Source organism: Lynx canadensis, chromosome X, assembly GCF_007474595.2.
Source record: "Lynx canadensis isolate LIC74 chromosome X, mLynCan4.pri.v2, whole genome shotgun sequence".
In the NCBI taxonomy this organism is placed as follows: domain Eukaryota; kingdom Metazoa; phylum Chordata; class Mammalia; order Carnivora; family Felidae; genus Lynx; species Lynx canadensis.
The window spans coordinates 117,091,132-117,115,469 of record NC_044321.2 but is presented as its reverse complement, the minus strand read 5'-3'; positions in this window follow the sequence as shown (position 1 = coordinate 117,115,469).

Genomic DNA, 24,338 nt, shown 5'->3' with positions numbered 1-24,338 from the left:
TCATTGAGAGAGAGAGAGCGCACAGGCACGAGCAGGGGAGGAGCGGAGAGAGAGGGAGACACAGAACCCGAAGCAGGCTCCAGGCTCCGAGCTGTCAGCACAGAGCCCGACGCGGGGCTCGAACTCACAAACCGTGAGATCATGACCTGAGCCGAAGTCGGACGCTCGACTGACTGAGCCACCCAGGTGCCCCCTGAAATGCTAATTTTGAGGCAAACCATAAGAGACTCTTAAAAACTGAGAATAAACTGAGGGTTGATGGGGGGGTGGGAGGGAAGGGAAAGTGGGTGATGGGCATGGAGGAGGGCGCCTGTGGGGATGAGCACTGGGTGTCGTATGGAAACCAATTTGACAAAAAAATTCCATATTAAAAAGAAATGCTAATTTTGTTAGAGTAGTGGGGAAATACGAGTCACAGCCTTTGTCCATTTCTGGCAGGTAAGCATATCTAAACATATTTGGTGAAATGAAGGAATAGGCCTGAGAGAAATCAATGGGGGGGAAAGAATCCAGGGAATATTCACATCTGGGCTCTAATACAAAGTGTCTTGGAAGAAATTGATCAGGGGGTTGAGATAGTATACTGCACATACGTTTTTACCTCTTCTCTCCTCCAAAATCCTGTTGAAATACCAGACATAAAATCTTTTTAAAGATGGATCCATAGTGGGACGCCTGGGTGGCTCATTTGCTTAAGCATCTGTGTCTTACGTGTTTTCAGCTCAGGTCATGATCTCCTGGTTCGTGGGTTCAAGCCCCACGTCGGGCTCTGTGCTGACAGCTCGGAGCCTGGAGCCTGCTTCAGATTCTGTGTCTCCCTCTCTCTGCCCCTCTCCAGCTCGTGCTCGTGCTCGCTCTCTCTCTCTCTCCGCGCCCCCTCTCTCTCAAAAATAAACATTAGAGAAAAAAAAGAATGGATTCATAGTAGCATTGAAAAATAAGAAAGACTACTTCTAGGAGATCAGGTATTTTGAGTAATTTATACAAGATAGAAAAAATAGAAGATGCTGTATTGACTAAGGAACTAGAGCAGGGGAAAATGCAAAGCAACCATAGGAAAGGGCTACCACAAAGGTGCACATATTTCTTCTCAGTTCCAAGCTTGAATAATAGATAAAAAAGATGAGGCATGGGTGCGGGTGGTAATACAAACAGTACAGTTTTCTTCAAAAACAGCTAGGCCAGGGGTGCCTGGGTGGCTCAGTTAGTGAAGCGTCCGACATCGGCTCAGGTCATGATCTCGCGGTTTGTCAGTTCGAGCCCTGTCTCAGGCTCTGCATTAACAGCTCGGAGCCTGGATCCTGCTTCGGCTTGTCTGTCTTGTGCTCTCTCTTTCTCAAAAATAAATAAATATTATTTATTAATTGGTTAAAAAAAAGGAACAACTAGGCCAGCTGGACACCTCTCCTTTTGCCATGTATCGGTTTGTCTATCTGCCAGCCTATCAGGCTGGCATGAGAGGTGTTTTCCTAATAAATAGCACTGATAACACTAATTTGGGGGGAAAAAGGAAAGTTTTGGTTGTACCTCGCACCATATACGCGCACACACACAAATCTAGTTGTAGTGAAGATGCACACGTTGTCAAGGTACAAACACTACAGAAGAATCTATAACATCACCTTCATAATATTTGAGGTTAAGACCTTCCTAAGAAATATCTGAAGTCCAGAAGCCATAAAGCCTAAAAAGAAAGGAGAAAGGGAGGAAGAAAAGAAGAAAGTAATTCGGCATATTTACATCAAAATTAAAATTTCTGCATGGCAGAATTCATTATTTATCATAAGCAAAGTTAAAAGACAACTGGCAAGGTTGGAGAAAACATGTAAGACACAGGGTTAATGTTACTAGTCTACATGCACATTGCCCCGATAAACAAACAAAATGACAACACGGGGAGCCTGGGTGGCTCAGTGAGTTAAGCGTCTGACTCTTGAGTCTGGCTCAGGTTGTGATCTCCTGGTTCGTGAGTTTGAGCCCCACATTGGGCTCTGCGCTGACAGGATGGAGCCTGCTTGGGATTCTCTCTCTCCCTTTCTTTCTGCCCCTCCCCCACTCTCAGTCTCTCAAGATAAATAAGCTTAAAAGGTGGGGGCGCCTGGGTGGCTCAGTCGGTTAAGCGTCTAGCTCTTGGTTTTGGCTCAGGTCATGATCTCGAGGTTTGTGAGTTCAAACCCCCATCAAGTTATGGAGCCTGCGTGGGATTCTCTCTCTCTGCCCCTCCCCTGCTCAGTCTCTCTCTCAAAATAAACTTAAAAAAAAAAAAATGACAACACGACAGAAAAAAGTCGGCAAAGGATATCGTAGTCGACTCTCCGCAATGATCTGTTTTGTTTCCCTGTAGGAGAGTTAATGCTTTACCATCCTGGCAAACTCAGACAGGGCCATATGATTTGTTTGGGTCCGTGAAATGCGTCAGAGGCAGAAGCTTTAAAACTTGGCGTTGAATTTGCCATGTTCTGTTTGCCGTCTGTCACAGCAACTGGAGATACTCTGGATAGCGGCTGCTCACAACCAACCCAGGATTGAAATAGAGCGTGCGTGAAAAAGAAATCTTTGTTTTAAACCACTGAGGTTGGGGGGTTGACACCACGGCTTAGCCTTCCCTATCCTGGCCCAGACAGAAATCGTATCCGAAGAGAAGTGCCATTGCAACAAAATCTGTGAAATACAGGGCATTGATTTCAAGGTTGTGTTCTTGACGGTGAGGAAACAGTTAGAAGCTAGGTTAGTGAGAACAAGTCACGTAGTAGAAAAAGTTTTAGGAAAATTGTAATCTACAGCAGCCTGAAAGGCAGATATAATGAGCTTGTAGTTTTAGGGGGAGAGATTGAAAAACAGAATATTAGTTTCACATATTGGTAACTTTTGTCTATGTTTCTCAAGTTATTAAAAAGAAATGAGCTTAGATAAGGTAATTAGTTGTTGAACATAAATGAAAGACAATTGAGAGTTTATAAATGGATGGGCCTTCAGGGTTGACAGTGAGTTTAAACTTCAAATAGTGTGAAATAAAGTTTTTGAGCAATAAAGGCAAATACACCAAGGAAAAATCAAAAGATATGGCCTCCTTCGTACTACTGTTAAAATCTTTAAATCCTTTTAACCTAATTATCTCAAGTGTAAGTATCAAATTCAGGATATAATCCTCACATCCATTATTAGAAATACTCAATAGAGGGATGCCTGGCCAGCTCAGTCAGTGGAACGTGTGGCTCTTGACCTTAGTGTTGTGGGTTAGAGCTCCACATTGGGTGTAGAGATTACTTAAAAATAAAATCTTTAAAAAAAAGAATTTAATTTTGGAATTGGGGACTTGTCAGGAGACTGGTCTCACATGTGCAATTTCAGCAAGAATGGGTGAATGGGTGAATTATAATCACTGTGACACTAAGCATTGTCTTTGTGAGTCTTTCTTTTAATCTTCAAACTGGTCCGTTTCTCTTTCTATGCATAGGAAACATTCCCCCAGCCCCTAAGGGATACAGCCCTAAATTCGATATACTTGCTGTCTCTAGCTCAAAGTCCAAGCTCTCAGGATGATGTGTAGTATTCTTTATCTGGTCCAGGTGTGATCTCTTTCTGTCTGGCAGCCGTTGGGTTAAAAGAGAAGTCACCTGCCCACATTCATCCTTAACTAACATGCACATAGTTGCGATAAACATTTTAGTAGTAGATGGTGATTGGTGTTCAGGATTTCCCCTTTCTTTCCTTTTTTTTTTTTTTTTTTTTTTAAATTTTTTTTTCAACGTTTATTTATTTTTGGGACAGAGAGAGACAGAGCATGAACGGGGGAGGGGCAGAGAGAGAGGGAGACACAGAATCGGAAACAGGCTCCAGGCTCCGAGCCATCCGCCCAGAGCCCGACGCGGGGCTCGAACTCACGGACCGCGAGATCGTGACCTGGCTGAAGTCGGACGCTTAACCGACTGCGCCACCCAGGCGCCCCTCCCCTTTCTTTCCTATCCTTAACAGTAGTTGCCTGCGGACAGAGTGGATTTCTCGACCCCACGGACGTGGTTTGTGCCTTGCTTTGGCTAATGGAATGTGCGCAGATACAACTTCGTGCCATACCGGACTTGAGGTTTTGAATGTGTTTGTGGGGCTTAGCTTTCACTCTTGTGCTCTGTTCCTGCCCTGTGATAAGCATGTCGGTAGCTGCTCGATAACTGCTGTTTCTTCACCCTACGTCCCAGAGTTAGACATGTTGAGCAGACCACAGCGTGACCCATAGCCTGGAGCAGAACCCCAGCGGGCCACAGCTGAGCACAGGCCTGTAAGTGAGAAAGGAATGCGTCTTTTTGCAAGCTGCGAATACACGCAGGCTTTTGAACTACAGCAAGAGTTAACGCAGTTCTCATTTAGAAAGGGGAAGAATGGGAGACACAGAACAGTCTAGGCTGTGATCGTTTTAAAATCCCCTTGGAAGATGCTGTGACGTTCTCTACTCTTGGCCCTGGGAAAGTTCCTTGATCAGACTCTGATTCTGCACTCTGAGAGAACTCCCTTGTTCGTTGACCTCCGTGGCTCATGGATCTACCCTTGGGGGAGGGGGTCTTCCTTGTTCATTGTTCTCCTTGGCCACATCTGAGATGAGTTTTGGGGAGAAATCTCTCGTTTGGTGCTGCAGAGCCTTTGAAGTTGCTCCGCTACTCACGGAAAGTTGGAGGACCCGGGTTTGTTTTTTTTGTCTACAGTAGTCCAGGACATTTCAGTCTCGACTTACAGTTTCTTTAACAGTATAATTACCTCCAAATTTAGTAATCTATTTTTACATAGTTCCGTGCGCTGCAACGACAGAGTTCTTTCTGGACATGATTCTCAAATATCTTTTCTTTCTTTACCCCCGTACCTCTCTCAAATTATGGCTAAAAATACTTAGAGCAACGTGTGGAAAGACCGCCCCCTTAATTTGGTCTCTGTCTGGAGTCACTTTGAGAAGTTTTAGTAGGCAAAACTTCATTTGTGTCCTGCAGCCACATGGTTTTTCCAACTTTGCAAGGCCCTTGTTTTCTGGATCCACCTTTATCCTTTTATTTCTCTTCAGAAACCAACCACTTCTTTCATGGGTCATCTTTTTCACATAATATCCTCCCAAACAGAGTCAATACAACCTAACACGTGCTGCTAGCATTTTGCATTTCATCCTCATCCATTATATTACCGACTATGGTAACGTCACCATCTGTACTGATAGAACCAAATGTTTTGCCATTAACTGGAATAGACCTTTAGTCATCCAGCCCGTTTGGGTCTCCTTGCCATCAAGCTGCCTGTCCCCTAAGGCAGTGCTGCATATTTTCTTGTTTCATCCATTTCGGGCATCAGTTGCTGTATTCAGTGAAATTAGGCTTTAAAGTGAACACCTTGGAGGGGAGGGGCACCTGCACAGCTCAGTCGGTTAAGCGTCTGACTTTTTGATTTTGGCTCAGGTTGTGATCTTAACAGTTCATGAGTTCGAGCCCTGCACTGGGCACTGTGCTGGCAGCGCAGAGTCTGCTTGGGATTCTCTCTTGTCCTCTGTCTCTGCCCCTCCCCCGCTCGAGCTCTTTTTCTCTCTCAAAATACACGAATCATCATTAAAAACATGTTCTTTAAATGCATATCTTGGCAGTTGTGAGTACAAAAGTGTCTGAAGAGACCGAAGCAAGAATGACCGTTTAGGAGGATAATGTTCTTATTGAAGCACAAGTTTTATGTAGGTCCTACCTACGGATACTGTATCAAAACCAAGTCCAACAGATTTCCCAGTCAGTTGTTTTCAGTTATTGCTGTCTGTAAAATAGTGACGTCTTGCTCTCCTCTGATAACTAAGATGAACGAGAAACTTGGTAATGAATCACGCCGTTTGGACAGCCTGTTACTTCTATCATCATACAAATGAAATAGATTGTTTATGATTGACCAGAGTAACAACTGAAAATTTAATGAATCTGCCGCAGTCTTGTCACTTCAAACATGAAAGGCAGTCTGTGGAGAGAACATTCTTGCTTAGTTTCAGTGTAAGGAATTCGGCAGTCAGCACGAGCTCCTCTGGTTAGAAATGCAAACACAGGACCCTTGGGGCAAACACTTGCTCACTTGCTGTTTGAATCCCCCTCGGGACCAATTTCAAGCCCAATAAAATATATGATTTTGACATTAATAGCAAATACACATTAACAAACACTCAGGTCAAGGAGATCTATGAAATGCTGCTTAATTTTGAGGCAGGAGCTTATAATACAGATGCATTAGGAAGAATGAATGTTTTCAGTGACCAGGCTTTTTTCCTCAGTATCCGTAAAAAGAGCCCAATAGAGAAACCATTCTTCCAAAGAGTAGAATGCGGACTCTCAGGACCTGGGCTCCCAATTGGAGGCATTCAGTCGAAAATGAGGAGTTCATCATATACCCAAAAAGAAAAATCACTCCAGATTCCCGTCCTGTGGTTTTGACTCCAGGCGCTACTGTTTGGAGCAAGTCAATTCTGTTAAAATAATTTCGGGAATATCGTTCCTTTGTCACTAAGAAACGTGTGCAGCTGTGTTCACAATGCGCTGTTTTACTTAAAGGTGATACCTATGTAAGTATTTGTGACCAAAAAGGAAAGCGGCAGAAAAAAAGAAAGAGATGCACTAGCTTCCACCAGAAGGTCTGTAGTTGCCCCTGGCTGTGTGGGGTCTCTGGAAACCAAACTCTGAGGTGGATTGTATGCAGGAAGTTGACTGGTGAGTGTTCTCAGATCAGCACCTGTGGGGGTGTGAAGGCAGGAAGGCGGCAGAAGGAGACTTGGTGCAATCAAAACAGAGGTTTCGTTGTGACACCTCGGAAGATTCTGGAGCTGAAATATCCCTGCAGGTTTGTCCCCAACTGGGGTTAGGGCCCGGACCATTATTACCCTTCCCACAGCTTTCCTCCCACTACTCCCCATGCCCCACCCCGTAAGCAGCCCTCTCCGTCTCGACCAGTCATTGAATACAGACCGCCCGAGAGGAAGAGCTGCAATTTGGGGGCAGGTTATCTCTCCAGTTGTGGGAAGTCTCTGGAAATTGACTCCGCGAGAAATACCAGTCACCAACCCTCCCAACAGCTGAGGAGATGAGTATTCCTTCCAGTCCTGGAAGTGGGTAGGCGAGGCGGTGCCCCCGGTGCCCCATAGTGTCCACTGCACTTCTCCATCTGGCAGATACGCTGTTAACTGCCGTATGATTTGTTTTCAAGTTCTCTCTACACCCAGCGGGGGCTTGAACTCACAACCTTGAGATCAAGAATCACCCGCTCTACCCGCTGAGCCAGCCAGGTGCCCCCACTGTATAATTTATTGTGCAGGCCTGTGTTGGGGGGCGGGGGGGGGGAATGAGAGAGGTGGTAACGGAGATGGTGGAGGTGGATAGGGAGGGATTGGAGCCAGATACAGGATTTTTTCCTCCTATGGAATCAAATAACATTAGTTTCCTTCTTGTTTAGCTTCTTCAGCAGCAGATGAAGCCGTCAACGTCAGTTCATTGAAATGTATCTAAGAAGATTCCCCAGACTTCAGAGCTGGGAGGAACCTTGAAGATCTTTCCGTGAAAAGCCCCAGAGATGTTAAAAGGCCAAACATGAGAAGTTAGACTCGGGCTTCGTGCGCATGCTTGATGGCTGAGGCATGACAAGTGTGGCTGATACGGAAAGGTGATGGTCATCGTGGCAACCATCTTCCCCATCTTTTATTCTAAAAGGACTGGGGACTTTGTTCAGGTATGGGGACGAGGCAGTATGCTGAGCAGGGCTAGGAGTAGGTAATCAACCTGGGGCACAAACCCTAAGGACGCCCTCATTCTCCAGATCGGAGGAGGGGCGGGCACACGAAAAGAGGCACTCCGGGCTCAAAGCCTGTTGTAAGTGCAGGGCCTGGAGGGAGAGTCGGTGCCGCCTCTCTTCCTTTTTTTGTTTTTACCCTCGAGTCTTCACTTACCTTCCCCTCTTCCTGGCCCTGGTGCTGTGAGGATGGGCCTCTCTCCCTCTGAAGGGAGGAAACCCATTCCCCTTCTGTAGAGGTTGGTTCGGCGCAGAGGATGCCACCCAGTACAGGTCGGGGAGACGGGAGAGGGTGTCAGCTGCGGGTCTCCCCGGAAAGGGTTTTCTTCTTCCTAAAAAGGAGACGCTGAAGGGGCAATTTCCCGTTTTGATCTTCGGACAGAGTCCGAGGAAGACGTGATGCTTGAAGCTGTTCTAGCCATCTTGCGACTACGAGGGGACGAACCGGCTCTTGAATGCCAGGTGGTATCGAGGAAGCCCTGGTTCTTGATGCGGTGCTGCTGCATGAACCGGCTCTGGAACTGCCTTCCTCGAGACTTCCGGGAGGTAAGATCAATGGCGACGGTTTAAGTCCTTTGTAAGCAAATGTTTTGTCACTTACCGCCCGAATTATCCTAAGTATCGAGAGGGATCTTTATCTAGCCCTTGAAGGTGAGTTTTCTTCCTTCTCCTTATGAAGACTGATCCTCATGAGCATGATTCTCTTTCGCCATCAAAACTGTCTTTTTAAGATAGTTTTCAAATTAGCTGCTATCTCACTTTATTTTATTTATTCTTTTTTTTTTTTTTAATATGTCTTTACTTTTGGGAGAGTGCAAGCCGGGGAGGGCGACAGAGGATCTGAAGCGGGCTCTGCGCTGACCGTCTGGGGTATGGGGAGGAGGCGGTCTGCTGAACGGGGCTGGCACTAGGTAAAGTGACTGAATCACCTGGGGCACAAAACCTGAGGACTCAGGGCTTGAACCCTTGAGCAGTGAGATCGTGACCTGTGCCGAAGTCGGATGCTTAGCTGACGGAGCCACCCAGACGCCTGAGATTTTATTTTTTTAAGTAATCTCTCTACCCAACGTGGGGCTGTAATTCCAACAACCCGAGGTCAAGAGTCGTACGTTGTACCAAACCAGCCAGGCACCCCCAGAACTCTTCTGTTAACAGATGCATTAACCTGGAAAGTGTTAGAATTTGTCAGTGTCCTGAGTTGATATCCCTGTTCCTCCATTTACTAGCTATGAGACCTCGGGATAGTGACTTCACTGCTCTCGGCCTTATTTTTCTCATTTGTGCGATTTAGATCCTACTAGTACTTAACCTCAGAGGGTGGTCGTGAGGTATATTGAGATAATACATGTGAGAGCTTAACTTGGTGCCTCGTAAATAGTAAGGAATCAGTACATGCTATGAATCATTCGTCTTTAATAGCTATCAATCCCCTCTCTGGAACGTTTACTTAGTAGACACACGTAGAGGATTTTGTTATCTTTTGGCCGCAGGCGTCCACTTACACTAACAGGAAACAGCCATTTGAGGCTCTACCCTTCCCCCATTTGTTCATTTGGCTCAGGTGACCTCCCGTCCCGTAACTCGGTTGGCAAAGCCTGCGACAGTGGACTGAACCGTCAGCCACATCCCATTCGACCCATATGCCGATAGTAATTATTCAGATTTGGGCGTGCAGTGAAATAAAAGGCAATGAGATACGATGCCTGGGAGATGATGGGAAGACGCTGTCTTTCCCACTGGTCCTGAACCTAACAGATGAACGTTTTAGAGCTGTTGCCACCGTCTTGTTAACACGTTGCTCCAGAGCCTGCGGCGAGGACAACAGAGGGCAGAGCCAGGAAACTGAGGAGGGGGGGGGTTGCACCTAGGTGGCTCAGTCTGTTGAGCCTCCAACTCTTGGTTCCAGTTCAGGTCCTGATCTCGTGGGTTTGAGCCCTGCATCAGGCTCTGTACTGGGAGTGCGGAGACGGTTTCGGATTCTCTCTCTGTCTCTCTCTCTCTCTCTCTCTCTCTCTCTCTTTCTCTGCCCCTCCCCTACTTGTGCTGTCTCTGTCTCTCTCAAAATAAATAAATAAACTGAAAAAAAAAACAAACAAGAAATTGGATCCTGATGACATTCATTATTTTTTTTAGGCTTATTTATTTTTGAGAGAGAGAGAAAGCACAAGCGGGAGAGGGACAGAGAGAGAGGGAGAGAGAGAATCCCAAGCAGGCCCCGTGCTGCCAGCGCACAGCCTGACACGGGGCTGCAGCCCATGAACTGCAAGATCACGGCCCGAGCGGAAGTCAGGCGTGAAACCCACTGCGCCACCCAGACGCCCCGTGACCTCCGTTATTTTACCGTGAATCCAGCCATGCCGCAAGGCCCCCTTACTCCCGGACTTGGCAGGTATGTGAGCCGACGAGTTCTGCTTTTGCTGAGCACCGTTTGGGTTGGTTTGCTTTCATTCATGGCAAAGGGAATCCAAACTCCTGTGAGAAACTCGTATTACAAACTCCTGTTATTTTGAAGGTGAAACATCCTGTCACTTTTGAGCGGATTGTGATTGAAAGACCGTTTTGCACGTGTGTAGTAAGGTCTCCTCTCTGATTCCCACTCCCTGAGGTGGCCTGCATCCACTTGTACTATGAAGGGCTATAGAAACTGCAGGGACTACTGTATCTTCCTTGAAGAACTTCATCAAGTTTCTTGCCCTGTGATTGCCTTGGCTTCATTCATTTGTAGCATGTATATAACCCACTTGGTGGCGATGCCTTCAGGATGAGATGAGATCGTGTGTGTAAGTGCCACTCATGCTCTTGTCCTCTTGCTCCTGTGTTTCAGGATGCTCAGAGAGTCTAGGCCAGGCAGGACAGATTTTACCCCTTAGAGCAGCCCAGTTGCGAGGGACCAGGTGCTCATTTACCTGAGGCTCTTGCCGTTGAGTGCGTCTGGTAGGAGGAGGGAGAACGTGGTCTCTGCCAGGCGGCTCTTCCGGAGCACATAGAGCCACAGAGCAGGGGCACAGGCGTGGATGGGTAAACGGCAGCCCGATCTAAGGCTGGCACAGTGGAGGGTGGTCTGGCGGGGATGTGGGGGAGGGGAGGCGGTGGGCTGCCAGGGGAAACTGGGAGCACGTGGAACGGCAGAGGGAAGGAAGCAGGGAGTCCACCCGAGAGGAAGAAGGCCAGAGGGACGGGAATGAGAGGAAGGAAGAGCATAGAGAAGTAAATGAAGAAGGCAGAGCACACAGAGTGGAGGGGACCCGCTCCCTCAGGTTGTTTCAGCAGCGTAGTCGCTCCGTGCGATCATCATGGACTTGAGGCTTGGCGGGAGGCGGGAAGAACTCCCAGGGGGTACAGAGCTGGACCTGGCTGGCGATTAATATATAAATGTAAACTCTTTTGATATCATTATCAGCAATCGTTCTTTTTGTTTCTAGAACGCTTTTCTGTCAGTTCCGCATTTGCACAAAGATGGTGTCGTTCAGTCCCCACTGCATCTCCGTTAAGGAAGCAGGACTGGGATTACGATCTCCGTTTTGCAAGGAAGGGGCCAAAGGTTAATGTTTTACAAGGTTGCCTAGCTTGTGTGTGGTAGTTTTGGATCTTAGTTCGTCCTTCCTTCGGGTTTGTGGAACTGCCCTTCATTAAACATCGCCTTAGTCTCCATTGTTCCCTAACTGGTGTACCTGACCTCAGTCTCATCCTCCCTCCAGGGTATCCTCTTCCCTGTGACTCAAGTGGTCTTTTTTTTTTTTAATTAAAAAAATTTCTTTAAATGTTTATTTTTGAGAGAGAGAGAGCAGGGAAAGGGAAGAGAGAGAGGGAGACAGAGGATCTGAAGCAGACTCTGCACTGATGGCAGCGTCCCATATGGGGCTTGAACTCCCAAACTGTCAGATCGTGGCCTGAGCTGAAGTCAGATGCTTAACCGAGTGAGCCACCTAGGCGCCCCCCTCCCCCAGTGGTCTTTCTAATCGTGCCGTTTCTCGGCTCAGACATATGAGTGGCTTCCTGTTGCCCGCAGAGTAAGGGCTGAAGTGCAACACTGCACTCAGTGTGTTCGTCATTTGCAGTCCATTGACCTTTCCAAGTTCGTTCTCAGACTTCGAATGCTGTGTTGTCCCCCCTCACCACCCCCTGCTCCAGCCACGAAGGAGTATCAGTTTCTGAACACACCTTGTCCTTTGGAACCTCTGTACCTGGGATATGCTTTTTTCATTGCCAGAAGCATCACTCACCCTCTTCTTTGTCTGCCAAAAATCCCATTCACCTGGGAACATCTGAAGAGTTGGCCTCAGCTGGAAACTCGCCAGATGTCACAGGCCGGTCACACAGGGTCATCACGAAGATCAACTTGCCTCTGCCCTTCTAAGGACACGATCTAGGATACTCTGGTACCTAAGGTTGATAAAACCAGGCAGTTTCCCCATTGAAAGGGAGAGGAAGTACCACCCCCTACACGCACCACCAGCGTAATTATCCAAAGAAAAATCTGAGAAAATGGTGTGTGTATATAGATGACATTAACTGGGGATCTTTTGTTTAAGAATCACCAGAAGAGCTCAGAAGAACAGAAGTTTGGTGCTTCCGTCAAGAATGTGAAAAGGCAGGGGATGTGGTCTCAGAGACCAAAACGTAGGTCTAGAAAACCGAGTGATAACAACGAATGGGTGATAACGATTTTCCTGGGTAACTTTGCCAGCAGTAAATCCAACCCGGTAGGAGCTTTAATGTGGAGACTGGCAGAAGGCCAGCTCTTTCCTGCCTTATTTCCCCTTCCGTGTCGGTTGGCAACTTGGACGGGCTGCTGCCTGAGGTGGCAGAAGGGGGAAGGCAGTGAGGCCATATGACCAAGATTGGCCCTCTCAGGACCTGGTCCGACTGGGAGGGGATTTCTACCCAAACCAGTGTAGCCAGAAGCAGAACCTGAATCCCGGATGAAGAGGCACCAAGAGGACCATGCCCGGACCTCTAGTCTGAAGGACAGTCAAAAGAGGCAGTGACTGCAGAAGGGGTTTAGAAATCACGTGGATTGAAAATAATGGAATAGTTCAGAGCCAAGGCTGTGAACAGCAAGGGAGTACCTGAGTCCCTTCTTTGAAGCCTAGAGCAGTCCCGAAGACCAGAGGGTAAACATCCCTAGGCATCATTTGCCAGTTTTCGTGCTGTAGCCTTTTCGTCATGAGATGGCCACTGGCCCCCAGACAGAGGGGCTAGGGTTTCGTTGCTTCGGCCAGTTCTTCCGTTTGAAAACTGTCTGCCCTGTGATTATTGTTGGGTCAGGCTCAGCATGATTTGGACCGATTTGTAGTTGAATTTAGAAATCACTGATGGTTACTTTGAACTCCGAAGATCCTGCCCGCTGAGCTGCACTAGTTTTGGGGCCCGTCGGTCAGAAGGCAGAAACATCCAGAAAGCCAGGCCACACAGTAATGTTCTCTTTAATGTAATCGACAGAATTGATAACAACAAATTAGAGTTTCGTTATAGTGTTTTCCAGGGTAACTGACAACCCACAGGAGCTTTCACGCTTGTTTCATAATGTGCAGTCTTTGTCAGAAGAAGCAGGTGGCATGCAGTTTAATACAAGCACATTTCTTCTTAGCAAACACTTTCCCCTCTGCTGGGAGTAATTCTGAGTTCAATTTAGCCTGACCACACCTGACCCAAGCTGGCATGATGGTTTTGATCAGAACATGGATTCTGGTTTTCTTTTTTGTTTCTGTTTTTTTGTTTTTGCCCCCAGCGCGTAGGAAATTAGAGGTAGATGCATTTTATTTTGCAGTCCTAGATTATCTTATTTTGCCCTTGTTGATCAGTGTTCCCGCTCCATGTGGGAGTCTTAGAAAATCACAGTGTAGCAAGTAAAGAAAAAAGAGAAAGCTTTGAATAAATCATAAAATATACTGATCTGCAGTACAGTCAAGATGATATTAACACACTCACAATGACTTGTTTATCTCTGCTTTTTACACTGACGACCAGATCAGCTGCGTTTAAAAATTTTTTTCTTTCCTTTCTATGCCGTTTTTGAACTTTCTTATTCTTTTTTCACTTAAATTCAAAGAGTTTTAGCATCAACCTCATTTTTCTTTGTCATTTTCATGTTGCCTTTAGAAAGAATGTTCCTCTTTGCAGGCTGAAGGTGTGAGGGGCTTGCACTGGGAGTCTTTGGGTTGGGATATTTATTTATTTATTTATTTATTTACTTATTTATTTATTTTATTCAAATGTTTTTGTTTTTAACAGAGAGTGAAAGAGAACACAAGTGGGGGAGGTGCAGAGAGAGAGGGGACAGAGAATCTAAAGTGGCTCTGCACTGACAGCAAAGAGCCCAATGTGGGCTTTGAGATCACGAACTGAGGCGAAGTTGGACGCCAAACTGACTGAGCCACCCAGGCGCCCTTGTTTGTTTATTTTTTATTTTTTAATAACGATTTTTTCGTGTTAATTTGCAGAGAGACAGAGTGCGAGCAGGGGAGGGGCAAAGAGAGAGAGGGGGAGAGAGAATCTCAAGCAGGCTCCGCGCTGACAGTGGCAAGATGCGGGGCTCGATCCCATGAACTGTGAGATCATGACCTGCGCCGAAATCAAGATAGGGACGCTCAGTTGACTGAGCCACCCAGGTGCCCTGGGACTTCCCAATTCCAATGTTCAGCCATGGTCTTGACAGGAGCAGTTCTCTGTCTTCCTGTTATTTACAGGTTCGTACCATCCTGAATAATGCTTTAAAGGGGGCACGGTATAATTCAACCTCTCGGCATCCTCGTTTCCGTATCTGAGAATAAGAGGGTTAGATGGAAAATCTCCTAAGTTCCTGGGTCCGCGACACCAGCTCTGGTCTCTCCTGGCGAGACAGCAGCTCGTACTGCCTTTATGCGGCGCTGCTATTTCCTCGCAAAAGTAATTGGGGCTCTGTATTACTTAATCACTGTAATTGTTAGAGCAGTGGGGCACCGTACTTCCTAAAGCGTCCAGACCCCTTTTCCAAGCGTTGGCATCTATACTCGGATCTGTGTGTACTGACTTGCATAGTTGGCCTCTGCAGCCACTCCAGGGAAGCACGTTTTCTTTTCAATGCTTATTTGTTCTCTGTCCCTTTTGTGTCTTTACAAGCTGCGTTTTACTTCTTTCTTGGGCTTTTTCTGACCTCTTTGAAGCTATCGCTGTGTCTTTGTTTTCTTCCTTGGGGATTTGCCCAGCCTCCACTTTGGGTCGTTCCCCCTTTTGATTGCCAGTGCCTCGCGCCGGGTCTGTTGTTGCTGTTAGGAGCTGGGACGGAAAAGGAGGCGAGTTGCTGAGTGATGCAGCTGCCGACTGCCGTTAGTACCAGAACCCTTTGTCTTTAATATTCTTCATTTATGCCCGGTCCACGATGATGGCTCAGGTCCGGGGAAGTAAGCCTGGGATGCACTGCCAATTGCTCTTCATCCTACCTTGCTTGTGTAGTTTTTAAATCACTTTCTTGGGGCGCCTGGGTGGCGCAGTCGGTTAAGCGTCCGACTTCAGCCAGGTCACGATCTCGCGGTCCGGGAGTTCGAGCCCCGCGTCGGGCTCTGGGCTGATGGCTCAGAGCCTGGAGCCTGTTTCCGATTCTGTGTCTCCCTCTCTCTCTGCCCCTCCCCTGTTCATGCTCTGTCTCTCTCTGTCCCGAAAATAAATAAATGTTGAAAAAAAAAATTTTTAAATCACTTTCTTGCTCTCTATATGACCATGGATCTGGAGTGTAATATTCCCTCCTGTACTGCATTTCCTACCAAGACATTTTTTTTCCATTCATACTTTGTTTCCATTTTCAACCGCTCTGTGACCTTCTCACAGAGACGAGATTGGAAACGTGGCTTTTTTTTCTCTTCCCATTAGGCAGGTCTCTGCCTATGTGAGCCTGTTTCCTTCTACATAAAATGCGGTTGATGATACTTTTGTCATATTGTCCACGGGAGGATTAAATGAGATGTCTGTGAAAATGCCTAGCACGTTCCTGACACTTCGTGGGGTTCAGTAGGTGTACCTACCCCCCTCCCCTGTCCACTGCCTCCCCCTCTTTATTTTGTGACGTATACATAAGCGCAGTGGGTTGTCTTCATGGTTCTGCAAACCGTGTCTCTCCGTCAGGCCCGGAAGCTTTGCTTCAATAGGTTTTTCTAGCATATTCCGAAAGGCTTCCGTAGCCACCCAAGTAAAACTAGAGTCCATTCCCAGAAGTCCGTTTGTGTCACCGGTTGCTATGGATACCGACGGCTCAGCCCGTATTACCTGGTTCTCAGTGGCTTCCCTAAACATGATAGACTTCCATGGACTAATTACTCCCTTCCAGTTCTTCTTCAGATACTCTTAATTCCTTTCCTCTACCCCTTGTATTCGGAAGGAAGCAGTCCTCGTTCCTCCTTTCCTCTCACGTTTTCTCAAGCAAACGTCGTCTGTCATCTTGCTTCCCGTGCCAACAAGCCACTCCACGTTCGGACCTCGGCACCTGGGCCGTTCATCAACTCTAGTTCACAGTATTTCAGGACTGTTGCAAAGTCTCGTCTCTTCGTTTCTCTGTTCTCTTTTCTTCCAAAGGCAGCTTCGGCTTCTGAGGCATCCTTCTTGCTGTCACGTGCTAGCCTTCCAGATTCCTAGCTCCGGTTCTCCCTCAGTGGCTCAGCTTCTCGGCCATAACCACAGTTGCCAACCATGTAGAATTGTCCACGATTCTCATGATCTCTGCGCATTCACGATGCCTCTTTTCCACCTAGTGAGAGCTAAACCTCATGCACTGGACTGTGCTCTTAATAGAGGGAGTGTAACTTTTTACAGTTCTCTCCTTATCCTACCCTTATCCCCAGTTCAGGAGACTCGGTGCTTCTAAAGACAGTTGCTGAAATGATTCCAGCCCTATCTGTACGTCACCTACTCTTCTTTTTTTTTTTTTTTTTTTTTTTGGAGTATCATTTTTCCATGCAGTTCTATAAAGTTTACATTATGAGACAGAGTCCCCGTACATCTTGGAGGCTGTACTCCGATACCTGCTGGGCAGACCTGATAGGAATACTGAGACTCAGAACCAGAAATTTCCTGATCTTTCCTCTAGAAAGAAAAAAAAGCCTGATCTAGAAAAAGCCTGATCTTTCCTCTAGAGTAACATTCTGATTTTTGGTAAATGGTTATCTGACCTCTAGAGATTTCCAAGTCCTTTTTCTCATTTAGGTCCTTTTGGCCTATTCTCACTGGTGTAGAGTTTATTTGAATGTCAGGAAAAAAATCTACCGTATTACAATTTTCACCCAGTGAGCTAGGATCCAGTTTGTCCCTCTTGAATCACAGCCACTCCGTTCTTTTTGCATAATACTCCCTTAAATAGTTAAAGACATTAATATTGCCCCTGCTGATTTCTTTCTTTTCTGGACAGCTTCAGTTTTTCCATTGCCAAAGATTCCAGACTCTCTACCGTCCTGACCATTTACCACATTTACCTCCAGATGTAATCTAGCATGTCAGCATTTCAGAATGTGGAATTAAACACTAAGTCAAAGCATTAGGGAAGGCCTGGTCCTCACACAATAGACTGTCATTTCTCTTGTTACACATACGGTGCTTCTTCTGATATAATGTAAAATCGTAATCACTACTCAGCAATTTTGTCACACTGTTGACTATTCTGGGCTTGCAGAAAATGATAAACCTTTAAAAAAAAACAGTTCTTGGTTGGTCAAATATCCTTATTTCCAGACTTAGGCAATACTACTGCTTGTTTTATTTCATTTTGGTCCAGTTACTGGGTTCACATTTAGTTATGTTAACTTTTGCATTGCTAAATTTACTGTTCTATCATTTTAGCCCATGGAGGTAATTTTGGATCCTGTTTGCTTTCATGTAAATTTAAAAAGAGTAACCTTCAGAACTTGTTTTTATTTTGCGAAACAAATACCATTTTTGGGGGGGTATTTTTGTTTACGTCATTATTATATTGTCACGGTATGTTGCCGTCTGTCATACCTTATTTAACTTGGGAAAGCCTGTTTAAAGACTGCTTTTATAGACCTATAGGGATTAGACTCTCTTTTGAAAGCTCAACATTTATGTCTGAAAGTAAAGTCAACCCACCACTTACAAACAACCTGCCACTATAGCCAAAACCTATGAAAGAAAAGAGAGGAGGTAGCATTCATAAAATCAGAATTGATTTCTTTTCACAAAACAGATAAACATGTCACCCGAATAACTAAAGTGCCAAGGAAGGACGTCTGAGTCTGGCTCCAGACCCAATTAGTTTGAATCCCAGCTGTTTCATTCCCTTGGTGGGTCACATTGGGCCATTTGATTATCCTCTGTGTCACTTCATCTAAAAACGGTAGCCCCCCAGTACTGTGGAGGGGATCACGTGAGATAATAGCTGTAGAAGAGCCCGGCCCCCAGATAACCTAGCATATAGTTGGTACTCACTGTGTGTTGTAGTGAACTAAACAGACTCTGTCTTTTCAAATTCATGATTCTTCATCACCTCCACGAAGCCTTGAGATTCCTCTCTGTTCTTGATATTTAAATTCCATTAGCACACTGCAATTTTTGTGTACAGTGATGAGCATACTCCCTGAAAGCCTCTTTCATTTACCCCCTATGTCCTGGACTGCACACACAGTTCCATTGGAATCAAATAGAACAATACCCGACAAGAGCAGATGCTGGTGTTGAGTACATTTCCAGGCTACAGAGTTCTGGCATATGGAGAGCCAATGTGAAAATGAAGGCTGACCTGATCTGAAAGGAAGGCTGTTTGCTAGAGGGAATCCTGGTGGGCTTTGGCTTGAGAATCTCCTAACCCATTTCTTGTCTCCCCAGTATACTTCGGAAAGGTGCCTTTGGACAGAAAGTGAGCAGAGGGGGTTTGCTCAGGTCAATGTCGTTTGGAAAACGTTTTGTTTTTATCCCTTGTGACTCACTTGTGCGTTTACCTGCTTTCAGCTGCTAGTGGCTGCTCCAAGCCTGGGCAATCACCCATCACCCTCACAGCATTTTGACTTCTTATTGACCTCCCAGTTGAAGGTATAGTCCTCAAGCTGTGTGACCCCCTAGACTTCTTGAGCGCAGCTCTTCAGTGGGAAATCCGTGTAACATGTAGGTAAGCCTTAAGGCCCTGGAATCAAACAAGGTCATCTAGATTTAAATATGGAGTGTGTTACCTCTGAGCCTCCATTTCTTCATCTGTAAAATGGGGATACTCATTGTGCTCACTTTTAAGAGTTACTGTGATTAACTGAAGTGATAATACGGTATCTGCTACGGAATAAGTACTCAATCACTGTTGCCACTGTTAGTATTTTACATAATTATCTTGTCTCCCACAACTTAGTTTTAGTTTTACTCCTGAAATAAAATGTATGAGCCACACCGGGGAGATTGGTTAGTATGTTCTTCAATTACCTTTTTTTTTTGTTGGCTTGTTTTTAAGTTCAGAGAAAGACCGAACACATGTGAGAGGAGGAGAGGGGCACAGGAAGAGAGTCAGGCAGGCTCCATGCTCAGTGCGGAGCCTGACACAGGTCTCGATCCTGTGACCCTGAGATCACGACGTGGGCCAAAATCAAGAGTCGACTGAGCCACCCAGGCGTCCCAGTTACATTTCTTAGATTTAAATTTTTGTTATTTTATTTTATTTTATTTGAGGGTGAGCGAGCATGTGAGTGAGGGAGGGGCAGGGAGGAAGGGAGACAGAGGATTGGAAGCGCGCTCAGCACTGAGAGCGCAGAGGCGCCACATGGGGCTCTAACTCACGAACTGCAAGATCGTGACCTGAGCTGAAATCGAAGAGTCAGACATTCAATCGACTGAGCCACCCAGGCGACCCTCAATTACCTCCTTTTAAAAAAGAAATTAGTAATTCTTGTTCTCCCATGAGAAGATACAGTCCAAAATAAATTAATGAATGTATTTAATTAAGAAGAATAGACTGGCAGTAGCATCTGAGGTGGACAGGACCAGGCAGAGGCTGAAGATAGGGAGAACTATTAGATCACTCTTGATTTTGTGTATGTGGCGAGAGGCAGTGGGGATGGAAAGAAAGGTGAGGATAAACATAAGAGTTGCTGTTGGGTGAGCAGGACTAGAATAGCCGATTGAATTGAGGGAATCAAATGAACGCCAGTTTGAGCTCAGGTAATGGGGAAGATAGATATGCCAGTAAGAGATACAGAAACACCAGAAGAGGAGCGGTTTGAGAGTTGATGCATTTTGGCGTGTTGAGTTTCATGATCAACGTACACATGAATCCCGGGGCCGAGCGGAGGCTGGTGATTGCAGAGATGTTGTCTAGGACAAGTATGGAGAGAAGAGTGCAGAGGACATAGGGCTGAACCTTGGCTGGGCTACTGACCCAGATTTGGCTGGAGATAGTATATTTACTAAAGAAGTGGCAGGGTTCCAGAGACTTCTGTGTCCTGGTATCTAAGGGACGCTGGAGCTAAAGGAAGAACTTGAGATACTACAGAGATATCAAGGCACTTGTGGGCCAGGAAGGGAAAACATGATTAGACTCCCTGTGCCAGGACTGGTGATGGGACAGGGAAGAGAGAGAGAAACTGGCAGTTGCCCAACAATGCGCTGAATGTAAGGGGTACGTGTTTTGCGGTCAAGGAGAACTGGGCTCAGACCCGGCCTTAGTTGCTTGGGATGGGGCCATTACCTTCTTAGCCCCAAATGCCATATCCGTAAGGCGTGGATAATAGAAGTACCTGTTTTGCAGGGTTGTTGTGTAGACTCAAGGAGATAGTCATGTAAAGCACACAGAAAGGTCCTTGATTTTCTGTAACCTCTCAGTAAATTGTTGGCATTTTTCTTGAAGACGTGGAGCATATATTCGACTCTGGTGGTTGTGACTTTCAGATGTCGGGCTGCAGAATGGACACTGGTGATCCAGGAAAAGATCCTTTGTGGATTGTGGCCTGGGCATCCCCTTCTACACACTAGGTGCATGTGATAGATGATGAGAAGAGAGGAAAGAGAAATGTAGCTAAAATTAAATTTTCTTACAACTTGAAGCCCACTGATCAGTCCCTGAGGCTTGCAGAGTGTGTGACCTTCCTCAAGGAACTCATGGCTGCCTTGATGTTGAGGTTTCATTACAGACTAAAAGCAATCTTAACAATATCTAGGCCCTCAAGGTCCTGGAAACCTTGCTTTCAAATTCCTTAGAGGCTTACATTATCCTTAACCCCCACTAACCAAAAAGTACATAATCAGTCACTTCTTACAATCCCAGCACAGTTCTTTTTTAAAAATTGTATTAGGGGTGCCTACTCAGTTGCTTGAACATCTGACTCTTGATTTTGGCTCACGTCATGGTCTTGTGGTTCGTGAGTTTGAGCCCCGCTTCGGGCTCTGTGCTTGCTGTCCGTGCGGAGCCTGCTTGGGGTTCTGTCCTCTTCTCTCTCTGCCTCTCCCCCACTTGTTCTCTTTCTCTCTCACAAAATACACTTAAAAAAATTCTTTTAAACGTTTTTGATTTATCTTTTTATTTAAGTCAACTCTACCCCCAGCGTGGGGCTCCAACTCATGACACCCTGAGTCACATGCTCTACTGACTGAGCCAGCCCAGCAGTCTTTCTGCTCTGGTTCCTTTCTCCCAGGCTGTAATGAAAGCACCGTTTTGCACTGAAAACATCTCAAGATTTGTTTCTTGACCATTTGCTTGGTGGCCCCACATCCTCAAACATCTTGCTTTTTAGGAAAATTCCTGAAATTAATAGCCACTTACTCAAGTCTTCTCCCACATTCTACATTAAATTTTAGTTTTGTGTTCACATTATTCCTGTACAAATACTGCTGTAGAGTTCATTCTTTTTTGTTTTAAGTTTATTTAAGTAATCTCTGCACCCACCATGGGGCTCGAAATCACAACCTCAAGATGAAGAATGGCACGCTCTTCTGACTGAGCCAGCCAGGCGCCCCTGAAGACTTTATTCTAGGCATTTTAGGTTTTCTCACGGTCACAAATAGCTCCTTTTTTTTTTTTCCCCCACACTGTGCTTTCTGATGGAGTTTTGTTTGTAAGTAAAATACTGATTTTCTATATAGTTCATAGATTTGTTGCACTTAACAGATACCTATTTAACATTTACTTTGTGCCAGACATGTTCTAAGTTTTTAATTTTAAAGCTTTTTCTGTTCACTGCTGTGTCCTCAGGGCCTAAAACAGATAATGCCATCTGTGCTTTTGATATGGTGCATTGTTAGAGCACGCCAGAATCCTTAAGTGCTAGACGTTGCCAGGTAGATAAGGCAGGCCCATGCTTTGGGGCCCTTTCCTCCCTGGACACCGACCTGGGTTCTCGAGCTCCGGTTGGGCACCTGGACCTTCAGGCAAACGATTTGATATGACTTTGCCGCCAACTGGTGCAGGCTGGCCCTGGCAGGTACACTCCGGGGACCATGGTGATGGACTGGCAGTGTAACCGCAGAGAGTAAACCTGGCTGGCTAGCTAGCAGGTTTCCTCATAGCCCTCTTCCCGGCAGTTCTAGAGTTTTCACAGAGGTTTAGGGCTGCCTGGGTGGCTCAGTCAGTTAAGCGTCTGACCCTTGACTTCGGCTGAGGTCATGATCTCACTGTTTGTGAGTTCGAGCCCCCACACTGGGCTCTGTGCTGACAGGGTGGAGCCTGCTTGGGATTCTCTCTCTGCCTCTCTCTTTGCCCCTCCCCTGCTCACACGCTCTCTCTTTCTCTCTCAAAATAAATCAACTTAAAAAAACCCATATATTTAAATAGCAAGTCTAGATACTGTCGGTGAATGTATTTTGTCAGACACACCCTTAACTGTGTACTGACTTATGGCTTTCTTACTTCATCCCTGCTGGAATTCATAGAACTCTAAGTAAGTATTGCATCTACTTCAAAGGATGGCTGCCTTCCAAGAGTAACTGAGCAAGTCCGCTTGTGATCAGTAACCATCCTCTGGGAAACAAAGCTGTCTCTGGCCACCTACGCATGTCCATTTCACAGGGGTTTGTCGCAACTCTTGGCTTAAAACACTCTTGGATCTTGCAACTGAAGACAAACATGCTTTCCTCCTTTCAAACTATGCTGGGTCAATCCTAGTCAAAATTTTTATGTTCTAATATTTTACAGTTCTAAACGTAAAATTTAAAAACCATTAGGCTGCATCGTTTGGTTGTATAGGGGCAGAAAACTTTTCCCTTCTTCTCTTGTAGGTTCTTTGGCTGGTTTAATAATTAAATTGACACAAAACAGATCAGCAGAAGAAAAACATATAACATTTTAAAATTAAATCCAATTTTGCACCCTGAAGAATGTAAAACTCAAAGTGACCAAAGCAAGCAGCTTTTAGACAAAGAAACAATACATTTGGGAAGAATTGAGAAGACAAAGAAATTTGGATTTGGGTAGTAAATTAGTGAGGAAATAACAAGATTTGTTTATATAGCCCTCTCTACCCTAACTTCGTTATTTCGGGTAAGAATGCCTTCTATTCTCCTGATACAAAGAGGATACTTTTCACATGGCATATTTATTTCTTGCTTTCAGGGGAACAAAGGAGGATCAGAGTGTTCTTCTTGCGCTGGTTGTTTCCTAAGTAACTTTATTTCAAAATAACCAATGTGCCAAAATGGCATATTTTGGGGTGGCAGAGTGCGCTCCCCTTCAGTTGTGTGGTGTGTAAAAGTGACACTTTGCACACTTTATCACCGTGTCCTGCTGTTTCTCCAGCATTTCTTCCGTTAATACACGTTCTGATGACCTCACAGTCAGCGTGTGAGCCCGGACCTCATTGGGCCAATTATTTCAACTTTAAAATGCCATTGAGTGCTTGGTATGGTAAATGTCTTTCATTAGCCTTGCCTTTTCAAATTTTATCAGAGTATGTACGTATGCGTGTCTACTTCGGGATGAATTGAACACCACTTTGTCAAATGTGAAGACATTTGTGCGTGAGACTTTAGTGCAATTACCGTAAAATGTACATTAAGCTTAGGGGAAAAAAAAAAAAAAAACACGCTTCATTAACAAATATCAAATGTTCCCCTTCAGTAATCGTTGGTTCGAAACCTGGAGGGTTCCCACGTGAAATCTGAAACTGGCCCCCATATTCGGAGGGCAAGGATGGATGGAAGCAAGAGGCAGGCCACTCCAGATCGGTAGGTGGCAGGTTTAACCAGCAAGAGGACTTATTTATAAGACTTGTCTTAGGCAGCTGTAAAATGAGTACATCTTGATGGCCCGCCCAGAATCCTAAAGGTTTACGTGGGGGCTCTGTCATGTCTACTGTCCAGGCGGTCTCCCCGCCACCTTCTTCTCTCAAGGTTGTCTTCCTTGAAAACCGCTTCCACCGCGGGGAGGGAGAGGGTGAGGAGCCGTCAGTTGCCCGTTTCCCAGACCAGCTCACAGGTCGACCCGAGGTCATGTTCTCTCGATGACCTTCTCCAGAAAGGAATAGGAATATACATCTGTTCATTCAGGTGTCTTCTTGTATGACTTAGGAAATATTGGTAGTTTTCCTTATAGGATTCTAACAACTCAATAGGATTGTTCTTGTGCATTTGATTTTTTTTCCTTTCACGCATGACTGTATATGTGATCG